General features: G+C 52.6%; 1 protein-coding gene and 1 non-coding gene across 2 annotated transcripts in view; both read left to right on the top strand.

Annotated features, from left to right (window-relative positions):
• Positions 1–25,479, top strand: part of LOC123771427 (WD repeat-containing protein 47) — a 369,075-nt gene that overhangs the window by 182,821 nt on the left and 160,775 nt on the right. The window lies entirely within an intron of this gene.
• On the top strand, positions 4,245–4,363 carry LOC138357257 (5S ribosomal RNA). Its single transcript, XR_011224855.1, has one exon. It is a non-coding gene; the product is annotated as a 5S ribosomal RNA (ribosomal RNA).

Raw genomic sequence — 25,479 nt, 5'->3', positions numbered from 1 at the left:
GTAGTGATAGGTGTTAAGGAACAAGAGGGTTCCACAAGGGAAGAATGGAGGTCTAAGGACAAAGCTGCAGTGGCAAGGATACTAATGGAGATAGGTCTGGAAGGGGCTGAAACAGACATAGAAAAGTTTTTCCGGATTGGCCAGTACAACAAAGACAAAGACCGGTTGATCAAGGCAATGCTCAAAAACGAGTGCATCAAAGAGGACATACTAGCAAAAAAGAGCAAACTGATATATGTAAAGAATTACAGACAGGTATTCCTTCAGAGGAACATGACCAGGACAGAGGTAATACAGGCAGCAGATGCAAGGAAAAGGCGCAGGCAGAGGGAAAGGAGCCAGGGAACCTCAACCCCCAACCCAGCAATCCCAGGGGGGGAGTGTGGAACCCCAACCCAGCACCTCGGGAACCCCAGACGGGACTGCAACATCCCAACTCGCCACCCTATAGGTGGGGTGTTCCACCATTCCACCCAATTCCACCCTCCCTTCCTACCCCGAGTACCCACTTCCCTCCCACCCCCTGGTCTTCCTCCTGCCCCAAGCCGGCCCAGACACGAACTAAGTCCTCCATCCCCCACCCCAGTTCTAACCCATCCTCCCCCTGCCCCTCCTTCCCCCCCACCCCCACCTCCCTCAGAACCCCTGGTAACTACCCCACAGGAGGATGAGCCTACCCAAGCAGCAATGCCCCTGGAACAGCTTCCTGCACTAGTGGGGAGGGAGGGTGAAAATGGACATAGGAAAGTGAGCTTCAAGGTAATGTACTCAAACATCGATGGGATTACCAACAAAGCAAGTGAACTGGCAGAAAGGGCGCAGGAAGAAAACCCAGATGTAATAGGACTCAAAGAAACAAAATTGTCAGGGGTCATAACAAATGCTGTATTTCCAAAGGACTTTTATATATTAAGGAAAGAGGGAGATGAGGAGGAGTCGCTCTGCTGATAAGGAAGGACTGGAGCTTTGAAGAGATGGAAATTCCGGGCTGCGACGGATTCAGAGATTACATAACAGGAACTATGACAATGGGTGGACCTAAGATAACAGTGGCAGTCATTTACAACCCTCCATTAAATGACAGAAGACCTAGACAAGAGTTCGATAGAAACAACATGGCTACCATTAACATAATAGAGCAGCTTCAGTTGCCTGCAGGAATGGATCCAGACTCTTAATCATGGCCGATTTCAACCATGGAAAGATAGACTGGGAGAATGGGGACCCACATGGAGGTGAAGACACATGGAGATCTAAACTTTTGGAAGTGAGTACAAGGAACTTTCTGAGCCAACATGTCAAGGGGCCCCACAAGAATGAGAGGAAATGACGAACCAGCTAGACTCTACCTGATTTTCACCTTAAATGACTTGGAAATAAGGGAAGTCAAATATGAAGCCCCAATAGGAATGAGTGACCACAGTGCATTGATATTTGAGTATCTGGTAGAAGTAGGGATAACCTATCCAAGGATGGGATTGGAAGGAAAAAGACTAAATTACCGAAGAGGAAAATATGACGAGATGAGGAACTTCCTAATGGGAATACCATGGGAAACAGAACTCAGAGAAAAGACTGTACAGGATATGATAGATTATGTCACTCAGCAGTGTCAGGAGGCTGCAGACAGGTTTATCCCAGTCCAAAAAGTGAAAAATGAAAAGCAACAGAAGAATCCGTGGTTCAACCAGGAATGTACCAGGGCAATTGAGTAAAAGAACATGGCGAAACTACAGAAATGAGTACATCAGAGTGAGGAGAGAAGCAGAGAAGCAGAGAGGTAGTATGAAAATAACATCGCGAGTAAAGCTAAGACCCAACCAAAACTGCTCCACAGCCACATCAGGAGGAAAACAGCAGTGAAGGAAGAAGTGATGAAACTGAGAAAAGGGAAGAACAGATACACAGAGAATGACAAAGTGGTGTGTGAAGAACTCAACAAGATATTCCAGGAGGTTTTCACAATAGAACAAGGAGAGGTCCTTGCACTAAATGACGAGACAAACCGAACAACCTTGGAGGAAATTTACCTCACCAGTGATGAGGTCAAAAGGAATCTGTTGGAGCTGAATGTGTCAAAGGCTGTTGGGCCTGACAGAATTCTACCATGGATTCTAAAAGAAGGTGCAGAAGCACTAAGTGTGCGACTCTCTATGGTGTACAACAGGTCACTGGAAACGGGAGACCTTCCGGAAAGCTGGAAGACAGCTAATGTAGTCCCAATTTACAAAAAGGGTGACAGGCAAGAGGCACTGAACTACAGGCCAGTTTCCTTAACTTGTATACCATGCAAGGTGATGGAGAAGATTGTGAGAAAAAGGCTGGTAGAGCATTTGGAGGGAAACAGCTTTGTAAAACACCACCAGCATGGGTTCAGAGATGGTAAATCGTGCCTCACAGGCCTAATAGAATTCTATGACCAAGCAACACAAATTAGGCAGGAAAGAGAAGGGTGGGCAGACTGCAATTTCTTGGACTGTCAGAAAGCTTTTGACACAGTACCTCACAAAAGGCTGTTACAAAAGTTGGAGCAGCAGGCTGGAGTAAAAGGTAAGGTGCTCCAGTGGATAAGGGAGTATCTAAGCAATAGGAAACAGCGAGTAACGGTGAGGGGGGGAGGGGAGACATCAGAGTGGCGAGATGTCACCAGCGGGGTTCCACAGGGCTCTGTACTCGGACCCATCCTGTTTCTAGTATATGTAAACGACCTTCCAGAGGGTATAGACTCATTCCTGTCAATGTTTGCTGACGATGCAAAAATTATGAGAAGAATCAAAACAGATGAAGATAGACAGAGACTACAGGACGACCTGGACAAACTGGAGGAATGGTCTAGAAAATGGCTGCTAAAGTTCAAATCAGGAAAGTGTAAAGTAATGAAATTATGTGAAGGGAGCAGAAGACTGAACACAAGGTACCATTTGGGAGGTGAAATCCTACAAGAGTCAAATAGAGAGAAAGATCTGGGGGTCGATATCACACCGAACCTGTCCCCAGAGGCCCACATCAAAAGGATATCATCAGTGGCATATGCTAGACTGGCCAATATAAGACTGCCTTTAGAAACTTGTGTAAGGAATCGTTCAGGACCTTGTATACCACTTATGTAAGACCAATCCTGGAGTATGCAGCTCCAGCCTGGAGTCCATACCTAGTTAAACACAAGACGAAGTTAGAGAAGATTCAGAGGTATGCCACCAGACTGGTCCTGGAACTGAGACGAATGAGTTATGAGGAAAGGCTAATGGAGCTGAACCTCGCAACCCTGGAAAACAGAAGAGTAAGGGGAGACATGATAACCACCTACAAAATTCTCAGGGGAATTGCCAGGGTCGACAAAGGCAAACTCTTTAGTGAGGGTGGAACACGAACAAGTGGACACAGGTGGAAACTTAGTACCCAGATGAGCCACAGACACATTAGAAAGAATTTTTTCAGTGTCAGAGTAGTTAACAAATGGAATGCATTAGGCAGTGATGTGGTGGAGGCTGACTCCATACACAGTTTCAAATGTAGATATGATAGAGCCCAGTAGGCTCAGGAATCTGTACACCAGTTGAATGACAGTTGAGAGGCGGGATCAAAGAGCCAGAGCTCAACCCCCGCAAGCACAACTAGGTGAGTACACACAGCCCCACCCCTCTCCACAATCAGCCCCACCCTTCTCCACACACAGCCCCACCCCTCTCCACACTCAGCCCCATCCCTCTGCACACACAGGCCCACCCCTCTCCACACACAGCCCCACCCCTCTCCACACACACAGCCCCATCCCTCTCCACACACACAGCCCCATCCCTCTCCACACACAGCCCCATCCCTCTCCACACACAGCCCTACCCCTCTCCACACACACAGCCCCACCCCTCTCCACACACAGCCCCACCCCTCTCCACACACAGCCCCACCCCTCTCCACACACACAGGCCTACCCCTCTCCACACTCAGCCCCATCCCTCTCCACACACACAGCCCCACCCCTCTCCACACACAGCCCCACCCCTCTCCACACACACAGCCCCATCCCTCTCCACACACAGCCCCACCCCTCTCCACACACACAGCCCCATCCCTCTCCACACACACAGCCCCACCCCTCTCCACACACACAGCCCCACCCCTCTCCACACACACAGCCCCACCCCTCTCCACACTCAGCCCCACCGCTCTACACACACAGCCCCACCCCTCTCCACACACAGCCGCACCCCTCTCCACACACAGCCCCACCCCAACGTGGTATGGCCAACGGCCATACCACGTTGAAAACACCGCTTCTCGTCCGATCAGCGAAGTTAAGCAACGTTGGGTTTGGTTAGTACTTGGATGGGTGACCGCCTGGGAACACCAAATGCTGTTGGCAATAATGTTTTGCAACCAGGAGGCCTGGTCGACGACCGGGCCGACGACCGGGCCGCGGGGACGCTAAGCCCCGGAAGCACCTCAAGGTAAGGTAACCCCTCTCCACTCTCAGCCCCACCCCTCTCCACCCCCAGAGGCGAGGGGGGAACCCACAACCAGCTACCCAGTAACACCAGTGGGGAGGACAACCCCACCACCCTCCTCTGCATAGAAAACCCTCCTACCCCAAACCCTCCCTGCCCCCACTCAAATGTTCAGCCAAATCTTCCTCCCCCCACACCCAATCCCCACCCTTCTACCGCTCTCCTCCTCCCGCCAAGTCCCCCCTATCCCCTTTCCTTCCTGTCCTCCCTCCCCTTTCACCCTATACTCTCCCCCTTCACTGGATCCCCTGCCCCTCATCTCAGTATCCTCTGAGACCCTGTTATCCACCTCACAAATTCTCACACCCATGGAACAGCTTCCCCCACCAGCAGAACACTCACCAAGGAGGCGATTTGAGAAGGGTCAGAAGAAAGTGAGCCTCAAGGCAATGTACACAACATAGATGGAATTACAAATAAAGCAAATGAGTTTGGAGAATGGGTACTAGAGGAAACCCCAGACATAATAGCCCTCACAGGAACAAAGCTAACGAAAACGATAACAAATGCAGAGTTCCCACAGGACTATTATGTTATGAGGAAAGAGAGGGAAAAAAGATGTGGTGGTGGTATAGCTCTGCTGGTAAGAAATGGCTGGGATTTTGAGGAGATGGTTATTCAGGGCTGTGAAGGTTTCAGTGACTACATAGCAGGTACCATAACAACTGGAGGGCATAAAATTATAGTCGTAGTCATATATAATCCACCACCAAATGTCAGAAGACCCCAGACAGGAATATGATAGAAACAACATGGCCACCATTAACAAAATAGAAAGAGAAGCTTCTGTTGCTAGCAGGAATGGATCTGGACTACTAATTATGGGAGACTTCAACCATGGGAAGATAGATTAGGAGAACAAACCCGCATGGAGGACCAGAAACATGGAGAGCTAAGTTGCTGGACGTGGCAGCAAGAAACTTTCTAAGCCAGCACATCAAGGAACCAACAAGAATGAGAGAAGATGAACCAGCATTGCTTGATTTGATATTTACCCTAAATGAGTGGGATATAAGGGAAGTTAAGATGGAAGCATCATTGGTAATGAGTGATCACAGTGTATTGAACTTTGAGTACCTGGTAGAGCTAGGAATTATCTCCCCCCAAAAAAGAACGAGGAATCAAAAGGCTGGCATACCGAAAGGGGAATTATGAAGAGATGAGAAGTTTCCTAAGGGAAATACCTTGGGACACAGACCTCAGAGATAAGTCTGTACAAGTTATGATGGATTATGTTACCCAAAAGTGTCAGGAGGCAGTAAACAGGTTCATCCCGGCCCAAAGGGAAAAATCCAAGAAGCAACAGAATAATCCATGGTATAATAGGGCATGTATGGAAGCGAAGAAACTGAACAAAAGGGCGTGGAGGAACTTCCGGAATAACAGAACACCAGACAGCAGAGAGAGATGACAGAGAACCAGGAATGAGTATGTCAGGGTGAGAAGAGAAGCAAAGAAAAGTTATGAAAATGATATAGCAAACAAAGCCAAGACCGAACCAAAGCTACTCCACAGTCACATCAGAAGGAAAACGATAGTGAAAGAACAGGTATTGAAACTTAGAATAGGCGAGGACAGGTATACAGAGAATGACAAAGAGGTATGTGAAGAACTCAACAAGAGGTTCCAGGAGGTCTTCACAATAGAACAAGGTGAGGTCACTGTGCTAGGAGAAAGGGAGGTAAACCAGGCGGCCTTGGAAGAGTTCGAAATTACGAGAGAGGAGGTCAAGAGACACCTGCTGGATCTGGATGTTAGAAAGGCTGTTGCTCCAGACGGGATCTCACCATGGGTACTGAAAGAGTGTGCAGAGGCATTTTGCTTGCCACTCTCCATAGTGTAAAGTAAGTCACTGGAGACAGGAGACCTACCAGAAATATGGAAGATGGCGAATGTGGTCCCAATATACAAAAAGGGCGACAGGCAAGAGGCACTGAACTACAGGCCAGTGTCCTTGACTTGTATACCTTGCAAGGTGATGGAGAAGATCGTGAGAAAAAACCTGGTAACACATCTGGAGAGAAGGGACTTGGTGACAAATTGCCAACATGGATTCAGGGAGGGTAAATCTTGCCTTACAGGCTTAATAGAATTCTACGATCAGGTGACAAAGATTAAGCAAGAAAGAGAAGGCTGGGCGGACTGCATTTTCTTGCATTGTCGGAAAGCCTTTGACACAGTACCGCATAAGAGGCTGGTACATAAGCTGGAGAGACTAGCAGGTACAGCTGGTAAGGTGCTCCAGTGGTTAAGGGAGTACCTGAGCAATAGGAAGCAGAGAGTTATGGTGTGGGGTGAGACCTCAGATTGGCTTGAAGTCACCAGTGGAGTCCCACAGGGCTCTGTACTCGGTCCTATCTTGTTTCTGATATATGTAAATGATCTCCAGGATGATATAGATTCATTTCTCTCAATGTTTGGAGACGATGCCAAAATTATGAGAAGGATTAAGACAGATGAGGACTGCTTGAGGCTTCAAGAAAACCTCGACAAGTTGAAGGAATGGTCAAACAAATGGTTGGTAGAGTTTAATCCAAGCAAATGTAATGTAATGAAGATAGGTGTAGGGAGCAGGAGGCCAGATACAAGGTATCATCTGGGAGATGAAATACTTCAAGAGTGAGAGAAAGAAAATGACTTGGGGGGTTGATATCACGCCAGACCTGTCTCTTGCAGCCCATATCAAGAGGATAACATCAGCGGCATATGCCAGGCTGGCCAACATAACGGCATTCAGAAACTTGTGTAAGGCATCATTCAGAACTTTGTATACCACATATGTTAGGCCAATCCTGGAGTATGCGGCTCCGGCATGGAGTCCATATCTAGTCAAGGATAAGACCAAACTGGAAAATTTCAAAGGTTTGCCACCAGACTAGTACACGAGCTGAGAGGTATGAGCTACGAGAAGAGACTACGAGAATTAAACCTCACTTCGCTGGAAGACAGAAGAGTTAGGGGAGGACATGATCACCACATTCAAGATTCTCAGGGGAATTGATAGGGTAGATAAAGACAGGCTATTTAACACAAGGGGCACACGCACTAGGGGACACAGGTGGAAACTGAGTGCCCAAAAGAGCATCAGAGATATTAGAAAGAACTTTTTTTAGTGTCAGAGTAGTTAACAAATGGAATGCATAAGGCAGTGATGTGGTGGAGGCTGACTCCATACAGTTTCAAATGTAGATATGATAGAGCCCAGTAGGCTCAGGAATCTGTACACCTGTTGATTGACAGTTGAGAGGCGGGACCAAGGAGCCAGAACTCAACCCCCGCAAACACAACTAGGTGAGTACAGCCACACCCTCTACACACACACAGCCCCATCCCTCTCCACACTCAATCCCCACCCCTCTCCACTCTCAGCCCCACCCCTCTCCACACACAGCCCCATCCCTCTCCACACACAGCCCCACCCCTCTCCACACACACAGCCCCATCCCTCTCCACTCTCAGCCCCACCCCTCTCCACACACAGCCCCACCCCTCTCCACACACACAGCCCCATCCCTCTCCACTCTCAGCCCCACCCCTCTCCACACACAGCCCCATCCCTCTCCACACACAGCCCCACCCCTCTCCACACACAGCCCCACCCCTCTCCACACACAGCCCCATCCCTCTCCACACACAGCCCCACCCCTCTCCACACACAGCCCCATCCCTCTCCACACACAGCCCCATCCCTCTCCACACACACAGCCCCATCCCTCTCCACACACAGCCCCACCCCTCTCCACACACACAGCCCCACCCCTCTCCACACACAGCCCCATCCCTCTCCACACACAGCCCCACCCCTCTCCACACACACAGCCCCACCCCTCTCCACACACAGCCCCACCCCTCTCCACACACAGCCCCACCCCTCTCCACACACACAGCCCCACCCCTCTCCACACACACAGCCCCATCCCTCTCCACACACAGCCCCACCCCTCTCCACACACAGCCCCATCCCTCTCCACACACAGCCCCACCCCTCTCCACACACACAGCCCCACCCCTCTTCACACACACAGCCCCACCCCTCTCCACACACACAGCCCCACCCCTCTCCACACACACAGCCCCACCCCTCTCCACACACACAGCCCTACCCCTCTCCACACACACAGCCCCATCCCTCTCCACACACACAGCCCCATCCCTCTCCACACACACAGCCCCACCCCTCTCCACACACACACAACCCCACCCCTCTCCACACACAGCCCCACCCCTCTCCACACACACACACACACAGCCCCATCCCTCTCCACACACACACAGCCCCACCCCTCTCCACACACACAGCCCCATCCCTCTCCACACTCAGCCCCATCCCTCTCCACACACAGCCCCATCCCTCTCCACACTCAGCCCCACCCCTCTCCACACACAGCCCCATCCCTCTCCACACACAGCCCCATCCCTCTCCACACACACACAGCCCCACCCCTCTCCACACACACAGCCCCATCCCTCTCCACACACAGCCCCACCCCTCTCCACACACAGCCCCACCCCTCTCCACACTCAGCCCCACCCCTCTCCACACACAGCCCCACCCCTCTCCACACACAGCCCCACCCCTCTCCACACTCAGCCCCACCCCTCTCCACACACACACAGCCCCACCCCTCTCCACACACAGCCCCACCCCTCTCCACACACACACACACAGCCCCATCCCTCTCCACACACAGCCCCACCCCTCTCCACACACACACAGCCCCACCCCTCTACACACACACACACAGCCCCCACCCCTCTCCACACACACACACACACAGCCCCACCCCTCTCCACACACACAGCCCCACCCCTCTCCACACACAGCCCCACCCCTCTCCACACACACACAGCCCCACCCCTCTCCACACACACACATAGCCCCATCCCTCTCCACACACAGCCCCACCCCTCTCCACACACAGCCCCACCCCTCTCCACACACAGCCCCACCCCTCTCCACACACAGCCCCACCCCTCTCCACACACAGCCCCACCCCTCTCCACACACACAGCCCCACCCCTCTCCACACACACAGCCCCACCCCTCTCCACACACACAGCCCCACCTCTCCACACACACAGCCCCACCCCTCTCCACACACACAGCCCCACCCCTCTCCACACACAGCCCCATCCCTCTCCACACACAGCCCCACCCCTCTCCACACACACAGCCCCACCCCTCTCAAACACTCAGCCCCACCCCTCTCCACACACACACAGCCCCATCCCTCTCCACACACAGCCCCACCCCTCTCCACACACAGCCCCCATCCCTCTCCACACACAGCCCCACCCCTCTCCACACACACAGCCCCACCCCTCTCAAACACTCAGCCCCACCCCTCTCCACACACACACAGCCCCATCCCTCTCCACACACAGCCCCACCCCTCTCCACACACACAGCCCCATCCCTCTCCACACACAGCCCCACCCCTCTCCACACACACACAGCCCCACCCCTCTCCACACACACACAGCCCCATCCCTCCACACACACACAGCCCCACCCCTCTCAAACACTCAGCCCCACCCCTCTCCACACACACACAGCCCCATCCCTCTCCACACACAGCCCCACCCCTCTCCACACACACAGCCCCACCCCTCTCCACACTCAGCCCCACCCCTCTCCACACACAGCTCCACCCCTCTCCACACAGCCCCATCCCTCTCCACACACACACAGCCCCACCCCTCTCCACACACAGCCCCGCCCCTCTCCACACTCAGCCCCACCCCTCTCCACACACAGCTCCACCCCTCTCCACACACACACAGCCCCACCCCTCTCCACACACACAGCCCCATCCCTCTCCACACACACACACAGCCCCACCCCTCTCCACACACACACAGCCCCACCCCTCTCCACACACACACAGCCCCACCCCTCTCCACACACACACAGCCCTACCCCTCTCCACACACAGCCCCACCCCTCTCCACACACACAGCCCCACCCCTCTCCACACACACAGCCCTACCCCTCTCCACACACAGCCCCACCCCTCTCTCCACACACACAGCCCCACCCCTCTCCACACACACACAGCCCCACCCCTCTCCACACACAGCCTCCCACCCTCTCCACACACAGCCCCACCCCTCTCCACACACACACAGCCCCACCCCTCTCCACACACACAGCCCCACCCCTCTCCACACACACAGCCCCATCCCTCTCCACACACAGCCCCACCCCTCTCCACACACACAGCCCCATCCCTCTCCACACACACACACAGCCCCACCCCTCTCCACACACACACAGCCCCAACCCTCTCCACACACACACAGCCCCAACCCTCTCCACACACACACAGCCCACCCCTCTCCACACACACAGCCCCACCCCTCTCCACACACACAGCCCCACCCCTCTCCACACACACAGCCCCACCCCTCTACACACACACAGCCCCATCCCTCTCCACACACAGCCCCACCCCTCTCCACACACACACAGCCCCACCCCTCTCCACACACACACAGCCTTACCCCTCTCCACACACACACACAGCCCCACCCCTCTCCACACACACACAGCCCCACCCCTCTCCACACACACACACAGCCCCACCCCTCTCCACACACACACACAGCCCCACCCCTCTCCACACACACAGCCCCACCCCTCTCCATACACACAGCCCCACCCCTCTCCACACACACAGCCCCACCCCCTCTCCACTCACACAGCCCCATCCCTCTCCACACACACACAGCCCCACCCCTCTCAACACACACACAGCCCCACCCCTCTCCACACACACAGCCCCACCCCTCTCCACTCACACACAGCCCCATCCCTCTCCACACACACACAGCCCCACCCCTCTCCACACACACACACAGCCCCACCCCTCTCCACACACACACACAGCCCCACCCCTCTCCACACACACAGCCCCACCCCTCTCCACACACACAGCCCCACACCTCTCCACACACACACACACAGCCCCACCCCTCTCCACACACACAGCCCCACCCCTCTCCACACACACAGCCCCACCCCTCTATACACACAGCCCCACCCCTCTCCACACACACAGCCCCACCCCTCTCCACACACACAGCCCCACCCCTCTCCACACACACAGCCCCACACCTCTCCACACACACACACACAGCCCCACCCCTCTCCACACACAGCCCCACCCCTCTCCACACACAGCCCCACCCCTCTCCACACACACAGCCCCACCCCTCTCCACACACACAGCCCCACCCCTCTCCACACACACAGCCCCACCCCTCTCCACACACACAGCCCCATCCCTCTCCACACACACAGCCCCACCCCTCTCCACACACACAGCCCCACCCCTCTCCACACACACACAACCCCACCCCTCTCCACACACAGCCCCACCCCTCTCCACACACACACAGCCCCACCCCTCTCCACACACACACAGCCCCCACCCCTCTCCACACACACAGCCCCACCCCTCTCCACACACACAGCCCCACCCCTCTCCACACACACAGCCCCACCCCTCTATACACACAGCCCCACCCCTCTCCACACACACATCCCCACCCCTCTCCACACACACAGCCCCACCCCTCTATACACACAGCCCAACCCTTCACTAACACGAATCCATCCCTCTAACCTCACTGACCCTCCCTCACTACTCGCCAACCCTGCCCTCTAACCTTACTGACCCACCCCACAACCTATGTAAGACCTCCTCCTTAATATGCAGCACTGGCATGGAGTCCACACCTGGAGAAAACATCAGATAACAAATAGAGAAAGTTGAGGGCCGCTTAGCTCGACCTGACCTTGAGCAAGCTGGTGACTCACAGTGGAAGACTTATAGTTAGCCCTCATACACCATTGTGGTGGTGATGACAGGTCACCATACACCATGGTGGTGATGACAGGTCACCATACACCATGGTGGTGGTGATGACAGGTCACCATACACCATTGTGGTGATGACAGGTCACCATAGTGTGTGTGTACCACTGTCACCATACACCATGGTGGTGATGACAAGTCACCATAGTGTATGTGTACCACTGTCACCATACACCATTGTGGTGATGACAGGTCACCATACACCATGGTGGTGATGACAGGTCACCATAGTGTGTGTGTACCACTGTCACCATACACCATTGTGGTGATGACAGGTCACCATACACCATGGTGGTGATGACAGGTCACCATACACCATGGTGGTGGTGATGACAGGTCACCATACACCATGGTGGTGGTGATGACAGGTCACCATACACCATGGTGGTGGTGATGACAGGTCACCATACACCATGGTGGTGATGATGACAGGTCACCATACACCATGGTGGTGGTGATGACAGGTCACCATACACCATGGTGGTGGTGATGACAGGTCACCATACACCATGGTGGTGATGACAGGTCACCATACACCATGGTGGTGATGACAGGTCACCATACACCATGGTGGTGATGACAGGTCACCATAGTGTGTGTGTACCACTGTCACCATACACCATTGTGGTGATGACAGGTCACCATACACCATGGTGGTGATGACAGGTCATCATACACCATGGTGGTGATGACAGGTCACCATACACCATGGTGGTGATGACAGGTCACCATACACCATGGTGGTGATGATGACAGGTCACCATACACCATGGTGGTGGTGACAGGTCACCATACACCATGGTGGTGATGATGACAGGTCACCATACACCATGGTGGTGATGATGACAGGTCACCATACACCATGGTTGTGATGACAGGTCACCATACACCATGGTGGTGGTGATGACAGGTCACCATACACCATGGTGGTGATGATGACAGGTTACCATACACCATGGTGGTGATGACAGGTCACCATACACCATGGTGGTGGTGATGACAGGTCACCATACACCATGGTGGTGATGATGACAGGTCACCATACACCATGGTGGTGGTGATGACAGGTCACCATACACCATGGTGGTGATGATGACAGGTTACCATACACCATGGTGGTGATGAAGACAGGTCACCATAGAGTGTGTACCACTGTCACCATACACCATGGTGGTGATGAAGACAGGTCACCATACACCATGGTGGTGGTGATGACAGGTCACCATGCACCATGGTGGTGATGATGACAGGTCACCATAGAGTGTGTGTGTAACACTGCCACACACATAAGGTACATGGAGGATAGAGGATAGGATAGTGTTGACAGTTATGAAGGGGTAGGACCAGGGGGCTGGCAGCAGGACAGACATTAGCCATACAGATGGCAGAAAACATGTCTTGAGCGGAAGAGTCACAAGTAAATATAATGGTCTATACGAGGTGATCGTTGAAGCACATGCAGTCAGCATCTTTGAAAGGAAATATAATGAAAAACGGGAGAAATAAATGTTATTTCCATTAACAAGTGAGATTGAAAGTTTGGGTTCCGGAGCTGTGGTGATAACTCTGCTCCCTCCCACACCCAGGACCCTCCACCCAAGTCTCTCCTTTTTGTAATCTAAATCCCTGCCCATCTATGCCCGTACCCCCTGGCCTCTCCGACACTCCCCCCAGCTCTCCCCTCCAGCCCTCCCCTCTGCCGTGACCCTCCACCCATGGCAGGAAATGATCATATGTGGCAGCATGTTGACGCGTGATCCCTTTGGTAGGCGTGGTCACGGCGCCACACTTGGTCTGAGTTCTGCTGGCTGGCTCTCGTCTCCAACTTGGGTCTGCTGGCTGGCTCTCGTCTCCATCTTGGGTCTGCTGGCTGGCCCTCATCTCCAACTTGGGTCTGCTGGCTGGCCCTCATCTCCAACTTGGGTCTGCTGGCTGGCCCTCGTCTCCAACTTGGGTCTGCTGGCTGGCCCTCGTCTCCAACTTGGGTCTGCTGGCTGGCCCTCATCTCCAACTTGGGTCTGCTGGCTGGCCCTCGTCTCCAACTTGGGTCTGCTGGCTGGCCCTCGTCTCCAACTTGGGTCTGCTGGCTGGCCCTCGTCTCCAACTTGGGTCTGCTGGCTGGCCCTCGTCTCCAACTTGGGTCTGCTGGCTGGCCCCCGTCTCCATTTTGGGTCCGCGGGCCACTTGCTGAACCACGTCCTCACCGACACTTAATATACTGGTGCATGTCATCTGCTTGATACCTGGTTGATGGGGTTCTGGGAGTTCTTCTACTCCCCAAGCCCGGCCCGAGACCAGGCTCGACTAGTAAGAGTTTGGTCCACCAGGCTGTTGCTTGGAGCTGCCCGCAGGCCCACATAACCACCACAGCCCGGCTAATCCGGAACTTCTCTTAGAAAACCGTCCAGTTTTCTCTTGAAGATGTCCACGGTTGTTCCGGCAATATTTCTTATAGTCGCTGGGAGGACGTTGAACAACCGCGGACCTCTGATGTTTATACAGTGTTCTCTGATTGTGCCTATGGCACCTCTGCTCTAGTATGGGAGTAGTGAGGAGTAAGGGAGAGTTAGGATGAGAGGGAGGTGAGGTATGAAGAAGGTAGGGAAGAAGGAGTGGTCAGGACAAAGGGAAAGTTAGAGGGAGGAAGAGAATGAGATCACTGGGGGGAAGTAGAAAATAGTCTAGTAGTAGATAAGGTAGAAAGTATAAAGTAGAAGTAGAAGTTAGAGTAGAAAGTGCTGTCACCATCCATTCTAGTCCCAGTACATATAAGACATGGATTGGAACTTGTCTGTATTTTAAGGTGTTATCAAATGTTACTTTAGCATGTATCAACTGTGTGTGCTGTAAGGATGTACTCAGACTCTTTTAACCAGTAAGCTCAGAGTGCTCCTCACTCTGGCTTGCAATATGTCAGAAAATTCAAAATCTAGGGAAACAAAATTAAAGAATATTTAAACAATAAATTCATCAGTTATATTTAACATGATAAATATCATAAATTCAAGCAATTTAACTTAAGGTTCACTATGTCAAGATTAATATACAATATGAGTCATTCCACAAGAATTTGAGGCCACTACGACTGTCTGCCGCTGATAATCACACAACACCTTAAGTTTAGAAAACACGAAATAAGTCACCTTAACGTTCAACTCACTAAGGACTGAGCCTAAGTTGGATGAAGGGGAGGGGGCTAATTTGACAGACAGTCCACACCCAGCCTGACAGCCTGGGCTGGCTGCTGGCTCGCTCCAGCTCGACTTTCGATTCTCTGTGTTTCTGTGTGATCTCTGTTGGCTCTCTGCTCTCGAATGTACAGTTCCATGGGTATTTATTGGGGGAACCCTGGAGCTAGCTCCGCCTGCTGAGTAGATAGCTTCAGGCCATCTACCTGCTACGCCTTAAACGCCGGCTTGTTTGATATACACAAATATACGCTGCAATTATCAGCCTAGCAAAAGCAATGTCAATTCACACGACCTGACCCCTGGTCAACTTGTGGTCAATAAAACACTAGTGGTGAGATTTGTTAATTGCTAAGACCTGTTGTGTAGGTTGTGGCCTTGACCACCTGTTGTGTGGTTCATGTGTGTGTGTGTAGGTTGTGGCCTTGACCACCTGTTGTGTGGTTCAGGTGTGTGTGTGTAGGTTGTGGCCTTGACCACCTGTTGTGTGGTTCAGGTGTGTGTGTAGGTTGTGGCCTTGATCACCTGTTGTGTGGTTCAGGTGTGTGTGTGTAGGTTGTGGCCTTGACCACCTGTTGTGTTGTTCATGTGTGTGTGTAGGTTGTGGCCTTGATCACCTGTTGTGTGGTTCAGGTGTGTGTGGGTTGTGGCCTTGACCACCTGTTGTGTGGTTCAGGTGTGTGTGTGTAGGTTGTGGCCTTGATCACCTGTTGTGTGGTTCATGTGTGTGTGTGTAGGTTGTGGCCTTGATCACCTGTTGTGTGGTTCAGGTGTGTGTGTGTAGGTTGTGGCCTTGACCACCTGTTGTGTGGTTCAGGTGTGTGTGTGTAGGTTGTGGCCTTGATCACCTGTTGTGTGGTTCAGGTGTGTGTGTGTAGGTTGTGGCCTTGATCACCTGTTGTGTGGTTCAGGTGTGTGTGTGTGTAGGTTGTGGCCTTGATCACCTGTTGTGTGGTTCAGGTGTGTGTGGGTTGTGGCCTTGATCACCTGTTGTGTGGTTCATGTGTGTGTGGGTTGTGGCCTTGACCACCTGTTGTGTGGTTCATGTGTGTGTGTGGGTTGTGGCCTTGACCACCTGTTGTGTGGTTCAGGTGTGTGTGTGTAGGTTGTGGCCTTGATCACCTGTTGTGTGGTTCATGTGTGTGTGTGGGTTGTGGCCTTGATCACCTGTTGTGTGGTTCAGGTGTGTGTGGGTTGTGGCCTTGACCACCTGTTGTGTGGTTCATGTGTGTGTGTGGGTTGTGGCCTTGATCACCTGTTGTGTGGTTCATGTGTGTGTGGGTTGTGGCCTTGATCACCTGTTGTGTGGTTCAGGTGTGTGTGTGGGTTGTGGCCTTGACCACCTGTTGTGTGGTTCAGGTGTGTGTGTAGGTTGTGGCCTTGACCACCTGTTGTGTGGTTCATGTGTGTGTGTGTAGGTTGTGGCCTTGACCACCTGTTGTGTGGTTCATGTGTGTGTAGGTTGTGGCCTTGACCACCTGTTGTGTGGTTCAGGTGTGTGTGTAGGTTGTGGCCTTGACCACCTGTTGTGTGGTTCAGGTGTGTGTGTATGTTGTGGCCTTGACCACCTGTTGTGTGGTTCATGTGTGTGTGTAGGTTGTGGCCTTGACCACCTGTTGTGTGGTTCAGGTGTGTGTGGGTTGTGGCCTTGACCACCTGTTGTGTGGTTCATGTGTGTGTGTAGGTTGTGGCCTTGACCACCTGTTGTGTGGTTCAGGTGTGTGTGGGTTGTGGCCTTGACCACCTGTTGTGTGGTTCATGTGTGTATGTAGGTTGTGGCCTTGACCACCTGTTGTGTGGTTCATGTGTGTGTAGGTTGTGACCTTGACCACCTGTTGTGTGGTTCAGGTGTGTGTAGGTTGTGGCCTTGACCACCTGTTGTGTGGTTCATGTGTGTGTGTGTAGGTTGTGGCCTTGACCACCTGTTGTGTGGTTCATGTGTGTGTGTGTAGGTTGTGGCCTTGACCACCTGTTGTGTGGTTCAGGTGTGTGTGTGTGTAGGTTGTGGCCTTGACCACCTGTTGTGTGGTTCATGTGTGTGTGTGTGTAGGTTGTGGCCTTGACCACCTGTTGTGTGGTTCAGGTGTGTGTGTGTAGGTTGTGGCCTTGACCACCTGTTGTGTGGTTCATGTGTGTGTGTGTGTAGGTTGTGGCCTTGACCACCTGTTGTGTGGTTCAGGTGTGTGTGTGTAGGTTGTGGCCTTGACCACCTGTTGTGTGGTTCATGTGTGTGTGTGTGTAGGTTGTGGCCTTGACCACCTGTTGTGTGGTTCATGTGTGTGTGTGTGTAGGTTGTGGCCTTGACCACCTGTTGTGTGGTTCAGGTGTGTGTGTGTAGGTTGTGGCCTTGACCACCTGTTGTGTGGTTCATGTGTGTGTGTGTGTAGGTTGTGGCCTTGACCACCTGTTGTGTGGTTCAGGTGTGTGTAGGTTGTGGCCTTGACCACCTGTTGTGTGGTTCATGTGTGTGTGTGTAGGTTGTGGCCTTGATCACCTGTTGTGTGGTTCAGGTGTGTGTAGGTTGTGGCCTTGACCACCTGTTGTGTGGTTCAGGTGTGTGTGTGTAGGTTGTGGCCTTGACCACCTGTTGTGTGGTTCAGGTGTGGGTAGGTTGTGGCCTTGATCACCTGTTGTGTGGTTCATGTGTGTGTGTAGGTTGTAGCCTTGATCACCTGTTGTGTGGTTCAGGTGTGTGTGTGTAGGTTGTGGCCTTGATCACCTGTTGTGTGGTTCATGTGTGTGTGTGTAGGTTGTGGCCTTGACCACCTGTTGTGTGGTTCAGGTGTGTGTGTAGGTTGTGGCCTTGACCACCTGTTGTGTGGTTCATGTGTGTGTGTGTAGGTTGTGGCCTTGATCACCTGTTGTGTGGTTCAGGTGTGTGTGTGTAGGTTGTGGCCTTGACCACCTGTTGTGTGGTTCATGTGTGTGTGTGTAGGTTGTGGCCTTGACCACCTGTTGTGTGGTTCATGTGTGTGTAGGTTGTGGCCTTGACCACCTGTTGTGTGGTTCAGGTGTGTGTGTGTAGGTTGTGGCCTTGACCACCTGTTGTGTGGTTCAGGTGTGTGTGGGTAGGTTGTGGCCTTGACCACCTGTTGTGTGGTTCATGTGTGTGTGTGTAGGTTGTGGCCTTGATCACCTGTTGTGTGGTTCATGTGTGTGTGTGTAGGTTGTGGCCTTGATCACCTGTTGTGTGGTTCATGTGTGTGTGTGTAGGTTGTGGCCTTGACCACCTGTTGTGTGGTTCATGTGTGTGTAGGTTGTGGCCTTGACCACCTGTTGTGTGGTTCAGGTGTGTGTAGGTTGTGGCCTTGACCACCTGTTGTGTGGTTCAGGTGTGTGTGGGTTGTAGCCTTGACCACCTGTTGTGTGGTTCATGTGTGTGTGTGTAGGTTGTGGCCTTGACCACCTGTTGTGTGGTTCATGTGTGTGTAGGTTGTGGCCTTGACCACCTGTTGTGTGGTTCATGTGTGTGTGTGTAGGTTGTGGCCTTGACCACCTGTTGTGTGGTTCATGTGTGTGTAGGTTGTGGCCTTGACCACCTGTTGTGTGGTTCAGGTGTGGGTAGGTTGTGGCCTTGACCACCTGTTGTGTGGTTCATGTGTGTGTGTAGGTTGTGGCCTTGACCACCTGTTGTGTGGTTCATGTGTGTGTGTGTAGGTTGTGACCTTGACCACCTGTTGTGTGGTTCATGTGTGTGTGTGTAGGTTGTGACCTTGACCACCTGTTGTGTGGTTCATGTGTGTGTAGGTTGTGGCCTTGACCACCTGTTGTGTGGTTCAGGTGTGTGTAGGTTGTGGCCTTGACCACCTGTTGTGTGGTTCAGGTGTGTGTGTGTAGGTTGTGACCTTGACCACCTGTTGTGTGGCTCAGGTGTGTGTGTGTAGGTTGTGGCCTTGACCACCTGTTGTGTGGTTCATGTGTGTGTGTGTAGGTTGTGACCTTGACCACCTGTTGTGTGGTTCATGTGTGTGTAGGTTGTGGCCTTGACCACCTGTTGTGTGGTTCAGGTGTGTGTGTGTAGGTTGTGGCCTTGACCACCTGTTGTGTGGTTCAGGTGTGTGTGTGTAGGTTGTGGCCTTGACCACCTGTTGTGTGGTTCATGTGTGTGTAGGTTGTGGCCTTGACCACCTGTTGTGTGGTTCAGGTGTGGGTAGGTTGTGGCCTTGACCACCTGTTGTGTGGTTCAGGTGTGTGTAGGTTGTGGCCTTGACCACCTGTTGTGTGGTTCAGGTGTGGGTAGGTTGTGGCCTTGACCACCTGTTGTGTGGTTCAGGTGTGTGTAGGTTGTGGCCTTGACCACCTGTTGTGTGGTTCAGGTGTGTGTGTGTAGGTTGTGGCCTTGACCACCTGTTGTGTGGTTCATGTGTGTGTGTGTGTAGGTTGTGGCCTTGATCACCTGTTGTGTGGTTCAGGTGTGGGTAGGTTGTGGCCTTGACCACCTGTTGTGTCCCCCCTACCTGTCCAGCTCGTTGCTGCCGTGAGGGGGGCTTAGTGGGTGGCTGCCGGAGTGTGATGCTCCTTGGGGCGTCCTGTGTCCTTTTGTAGCCTTATGCTCCTGCTGCTGTCCTCTCCAATTGTGCTGAACAACTTTTCCTTTTCCTTACTGTTTCGTTTTTCTCCCCCTCTTCTCCTATTTGCTTGTCGTTTCCTGCCGACCTTTTGCTTGTTTTGGTTATTCCTTTAGACTTCTTCTATTTTGACGCCCGGGTGCTTGAGGAGGCATACTCTTGCACCTGTAGAACTGTAGTACCCAACGTCAAGAGCGAGGGGAACCTTTTATTGTCAATCCCCCTTTCATCACTGAACCCGATCTCGACGGACTGACGGTTCTTAAGGTGGCGTTTGTGGGGCGTATACTCACGACGCACCCCTAGGAGGCCCTGACATGATCGGCGATAGCTTCTTGTTGGGTGTCCTGCCTCTAATTGTGCCTCCATGGTGGGTGTGTGGGCACATTCGCGAATGAATGTTTTTCTTTCATACTCATGTCGATTTCTGTTTCTCCTTTACCTTCTCAGGCTCGTAGGGTGGGCGACCAAGCCCCCGAGTCGGTCCGTGTTGGAAGACCAGGCCCTGTAGCCTCTGCTGCATTGGGCCCCGACCTTGCTCCTCCTTTGGCCTCTCTGACTACTCCCTTCAGCTCCCCTCCCTCCTCTGTGGTTGGGTCGAGCCCCAAGCCCCCAGTGGTGACTACCTCGTCCCCTGGCATGGCTCTCTAGTTGTGACTACTGCACCTTTTAACCCCTCTCTCTGGGGCGTTCTCAACGCCGTCTTCGACATGGCCGCACTCGCTCAATTCCTTCCCGTTCTGATGCCTATCAAGCCTTGTTTGGTCCCGCTTCCTGAGCCAAATACTTTGATCTCCTCCCTCTTGATTCTGCGCCTCCTGACAATTTCTCCCTCCATAGGCACCTTGTTGATTCTGTAGATGCCTCTGTCACCTTCAACCTCACTCGTCTCGGTACACGTGTCGTTGCTGCTCCTTCTCAGGATGCAGCTTTCCGCTTGGCTGCCTTATCCTGCCTTGGTGAGACCCCCTGATCGGGTCTCAAAGAACGCTCGGTTGAATGCCAGTGTTGGCACTATTCTCCTTCCACCCCATGTTGCAACCGGTGTTCGGAATCTGCATGACTGCCACGATGATATTCAGCATATCCTTGAGGCCCCAGGGCCATTCTGTCCTCCAGGTAGACACGTTTACTCGTCCCCCTCGTGGTCGTCGCCGTCAACCCCTTCGGGTTGTAAAGATTACTTTTGATGGTAGGACCCTTCCGCCCTCTTGTCATTCTTGCTGGTGCTAGGTGCTCTGTCCAGAAGTACATTCCTTCTCCTCGGCTCTGTAACAAGTGCTGGAGGTTTGGGCATGGTGCCCTTCGCTGCTCTGGGACTGTCTTTCTGTCCTTTGTGTGGGGGCGAAGGTCACTCCAAGTTGGAGTGCACTTCTCCCCAGGCTCGCTGCCTCAACTGCGGTGAGGCCCATCCTACCTTCTCCCGTGCGTGTATCCATTACAAGCTTGAGGCAGCCATCATCAACTTGAAGCACTGGGAGCGTTTATCTTTTCCTGAGGCGAGGCACCAGGTTGTCGGCTCCCGCCTTATGCCAACATCTCTTGTGCTCGCGTGTTGCCCTCTTCCTCTCCTCGTCCTTCCCACCTTCCTCAGACTCACAACTGTTTCCGGGCCTTGGACCCTGATACGCCCACTGCCCCCTCCTCTGTTCCTTTGAGTTATGTCCCAAAGGGTCCCCCTCCTGGTCCTCTGTCTGGGGTTCCCCTTCTTTCTACCCGGTCTGTCATGTCTCCTGTGTCTTCTTCCCTTGTCTCCCTCCGGTCCTCCTTCCCATCCTTCTCCTCCGTCTATTGACTATCCCCTCCGCCTGTCAGTGCGGGCTGATGTCCATCGCTCTCCTAACGGCCGTCGTGTGTGCTCTCGTTCAGCTTCTGTTGAGACGCTGGAATCCGTTGCCCAGTATGTAGTTGCTGGGACACCTGTCTCTTTAAGTCAGAAGCGTAAGCCTGGCTCCTCTCCTTCCTCCTCCCCGGCAGGTAAGGCGGCTTCGCTTTCTTCCTCAGCCCCTACTACTGGCTCTATTGCTCCTTCCCCTCCCATTTCAGTGGTTGCACCCCTTGTTCCTGCTATGGAGGTTTCTTTGGCCCCCGCTTCCCTCTCGGTTGCTGCCCTTGCTGAGGTGCGCTCCCCTCTTCCTGCTGCTGTCCTTGACTGCTCCTATCAGTTGCCTTCCCCTCTTCCTCCTCCTCCGGACCCCTCCCGTCTGCCTCTGGTCTGTTCTCCCGCTTCCTTCCCTCCGTCTTTGCTCAGTTTACCCATGCCCCCTAACCCTGACTTTGCTGACCCTGATCTTCTTTAATGTGCTATGTTGCTCTTTCGCCTCGCCTTTGTTTCTTCCTTGTTCTCTGTTGTTGTCCTATCTCCTCTCGTCGATGTCTATTCTTCAATGGAACGTTCGAGGTTATTACGCCCATTTCCTTGAACTGCAACTTCTGATTTTGCGGTTTTCAACCCCTTTGTGTCTGTCTCCAGGAGCCGATGCTTGGTGCTCGTTCTGGTCGCTTTCGTGGCTATTACACCCCCCGCCAGCTGTTGCTGAGGCTCCTAACTCTTCTGCTCTCTTGATTCGCTCGGATGTTCCCTTTGTCTCCTTACTTTCTCCTTTGCCTCTCCATTGTTCTGCTGCTCGTATCTTTGTGGGGAAATGGTACACCATTTGTTCCATTTATCTCCCCCCGAGTGTATCACTTTCTCTTCCTGATCTGAAACACCTCCTGGACTCCTTGCCGGAGCCTGTGCTCTTGCTAGGTGATTTCAATTGTCGTCATTCCCTTTGGGGTGATGTTCAGACGAACACCCGAGGTTACCTTCTTGAGCCGTTTATCCTCTTCTTTCCTGTCTCTTCTGAATTCTGGTGAGCTTTCTCTTTGCTCGTCTTCTCTTTACTTAGATTTCACGTGGCAGGTTCTTGATGACCTCCATGGCAGTGACCATTTCCCCATCCTTGTTACCTTTTTCTCTTTTCACCCTCCCCTCTCCTTCCCTAGGTGGCAGTTTGCTAAAGCTGACTGGAACCTATTTACCCTCAGTGCTGCTCTCTGACCTCTCCCTCGCTCTCTCCTCCTTTTTCATGACACTGTCATCGACGCTGCCCTCAGCTCTATTCCTCGTTCTTCCTCTCGGGGTCCACGGAAGTGCGTTCCCTGGTGGAATGTAGACTGTGCTCGGGCTGTCCGATGTAAGCGTGCAGTTTGGAAAAGACACCGCTGTTGGCAGACGGCCGATTCTTTTCTTTTCTTTCGCAAGGCGAGTGCTGTGGCTCGTAAGGCCATCCGTACAGCTAAACGTGAATGTTGGGCATCTTATGTCTCCACCATTACGTCCAAAACTCCTCTGCCACAGATCTGGAAGTGTATCCGCAAGATAGCGGGTAAGTTCGTTCCCGATGTTTCACCGGTCCTTCACCTCCATGATACTCTTGTGGCGGACCCGTTGCAGGTCGCTACCGAACGGGGGTTCCCACTTTTCTTCATTTAGCTCTTGTCTTCATCTTCCCCAATCTTTCCTTCTTCGTAAACCTGTCCTTGAATCAAGTGCTTTAGATTTCTGCACTCGTCTTCGACTTCCCTATAACGATCCCTTCTCTCTCTCTCTGAACTTCGTTCTGCCTTGGCCCTCTGCGGTTCTACGGCGGCGGGCTCCGATGGCATTCATTATGAGATGCTTCGCCATCTCCCTCTGTGCACGTCTCAGTATTTGCTGAGTCTGTATAATTGGTTCTGGAAATCGTCCTCAGTCCCTGAGGACTGGCTCGATGCCGTTGCCCTCCCTGTTCGCAAGCCAAGGTCTCTGGGAATATTCCCTAAGGACTTTCGCCCTATTGCCCTCACAAGTTGTGTCTACAAACTCTTTGAACGTATGGTTATCGTTCGTCTGATGTGGTTCCTGGAACACCATCACCTCCTTCCCTTCTCAATTTGGTTTCCGCAAGTGCCGCAGCACGACAGATGTCCTGGTGAACTTGGAGGTCTATATTCGTACTGCTTTTGCTGCGAGGACCTCCGTTGTTGCTGTCCTTTTTGACCTGCAAAAGGCTTACGACACCACTTGGCGATATCATATTCTATCCCAGCTTCATTCTTTTGGCCTTTGTGGTCATCTCCCTCTCTTTCTCCGCAGCTTCCTCTCTCGTCATTCCTTTCGGGTGCGCCTTGGTACCGCTCTCTCTGCCTCTTTTCAGCAGTACGAAGGTGTGCCCCAGGGTAGTGTTCTGAGCACTACTCTTTGTCTGGTTGCCCTCAATGGTCTACTATCCTCTCTTCCTTCAGGTGTCTTCTCCACTCTCTATGTCGATGATCTTACCCTTTGGTGTCAGGGTGATGATTTTCCTCTCCTTCAATGCCGGCTTCAACTTGCAATTGATGCCGTGTCGTCTTGGGCCACCGATCATGGCTTCAAGTTCTCTACTACTAAGACTTGTGCCATGACTTTTACCCGGAAACGGGTCGTTCTTCATCCCTCTTTGTCACTTTATGGTCATACCCTTTAGTACAAAGATTCTGCAAAGCTTTTGGGGTTATTCTTTGACACTCGTTTGTTTTGGTCTCCCCATATCTCTTACCTCCGTGTTGAGTTCTCTAAGGCCCTTATCCTCCTTCGGGTATTGTCCCATACTACTTGGGGAGCGGATAGGCGCACTCTCCTTGCTTCGCATTCCTCTCTCATCCTGTCTAAGCTCGATTATGGTTGTCCTGCTTCTCCTTCTACTCTTTGCCATCTTGATGCTTTGCACCATACTGGGTTGCGCCTCAGTTCTGGTGCCTTTCGTACGACTCCTGTCCTCAGCTTATATGTTGACACTGGCTTCCTATCTCTCCAGGACCGCCGTGATCACTACTGTCTTCGCTATCTTGCGCGGTCCTTGCAACATCCTTCCTCTTGCCTCTGTCGTGCTTTAACTTTTACTCCTCCTGTGGTTCCTGTTCCTCTTCACCACCTCCCTCTTTCTGTCCGGTTATCTCGCTTACAGGATTCTCTTTCCGTTCATATTTCTAAAATTTCTCCTCGTGTTCCTTCTTTGCCCCCGTGGAGGGTCCCCCTTCCGCAGTTTTGTACATCCTTGACCCGCATTCCTAAAGCTTTTACCCCTCCTACGTTTCTAAAACGCCTTTTCCTTGGGCACTTTTCTTCTCACTCCCTCCGTTTCCGTCTTCACCGATGGGTCTAAGTCTGCGGATGGTGTTGGCTACTCTGTTGTTTTTCCTGACCACACTTATATGTGTCGCCTTCCTCCGGAGACTAGCATCTTCACAGCGGAGCTTTTTGCTATTTTCTATGCTCTTTGTCTCCTTCTCTCTCGTTATTAATCCTCCTTTGTAGTTGTTGTTGACTCTCGTAG

The sequence above is a fragment of the Procambarus clarkii genome, chromosome 76 (assembly GCF_040958095.1).
Source record: "Procambarus clarkii isolate CNS0578487 chromosome 76, FALCON_Pclarkii_2.0, whole genome shotgun sequence".
NCBI classification, from domain to species: Eukaryota; Metazoa; Arthropoda; class Malacostraca; order Decapoda; family Cambaridae; genus Procambarus; species Procambarus clarkii.
Note: the sequence above shows the minus strand (reverse complement) of the source record. Positions and strands in the feature narration are given on the sequence as shown.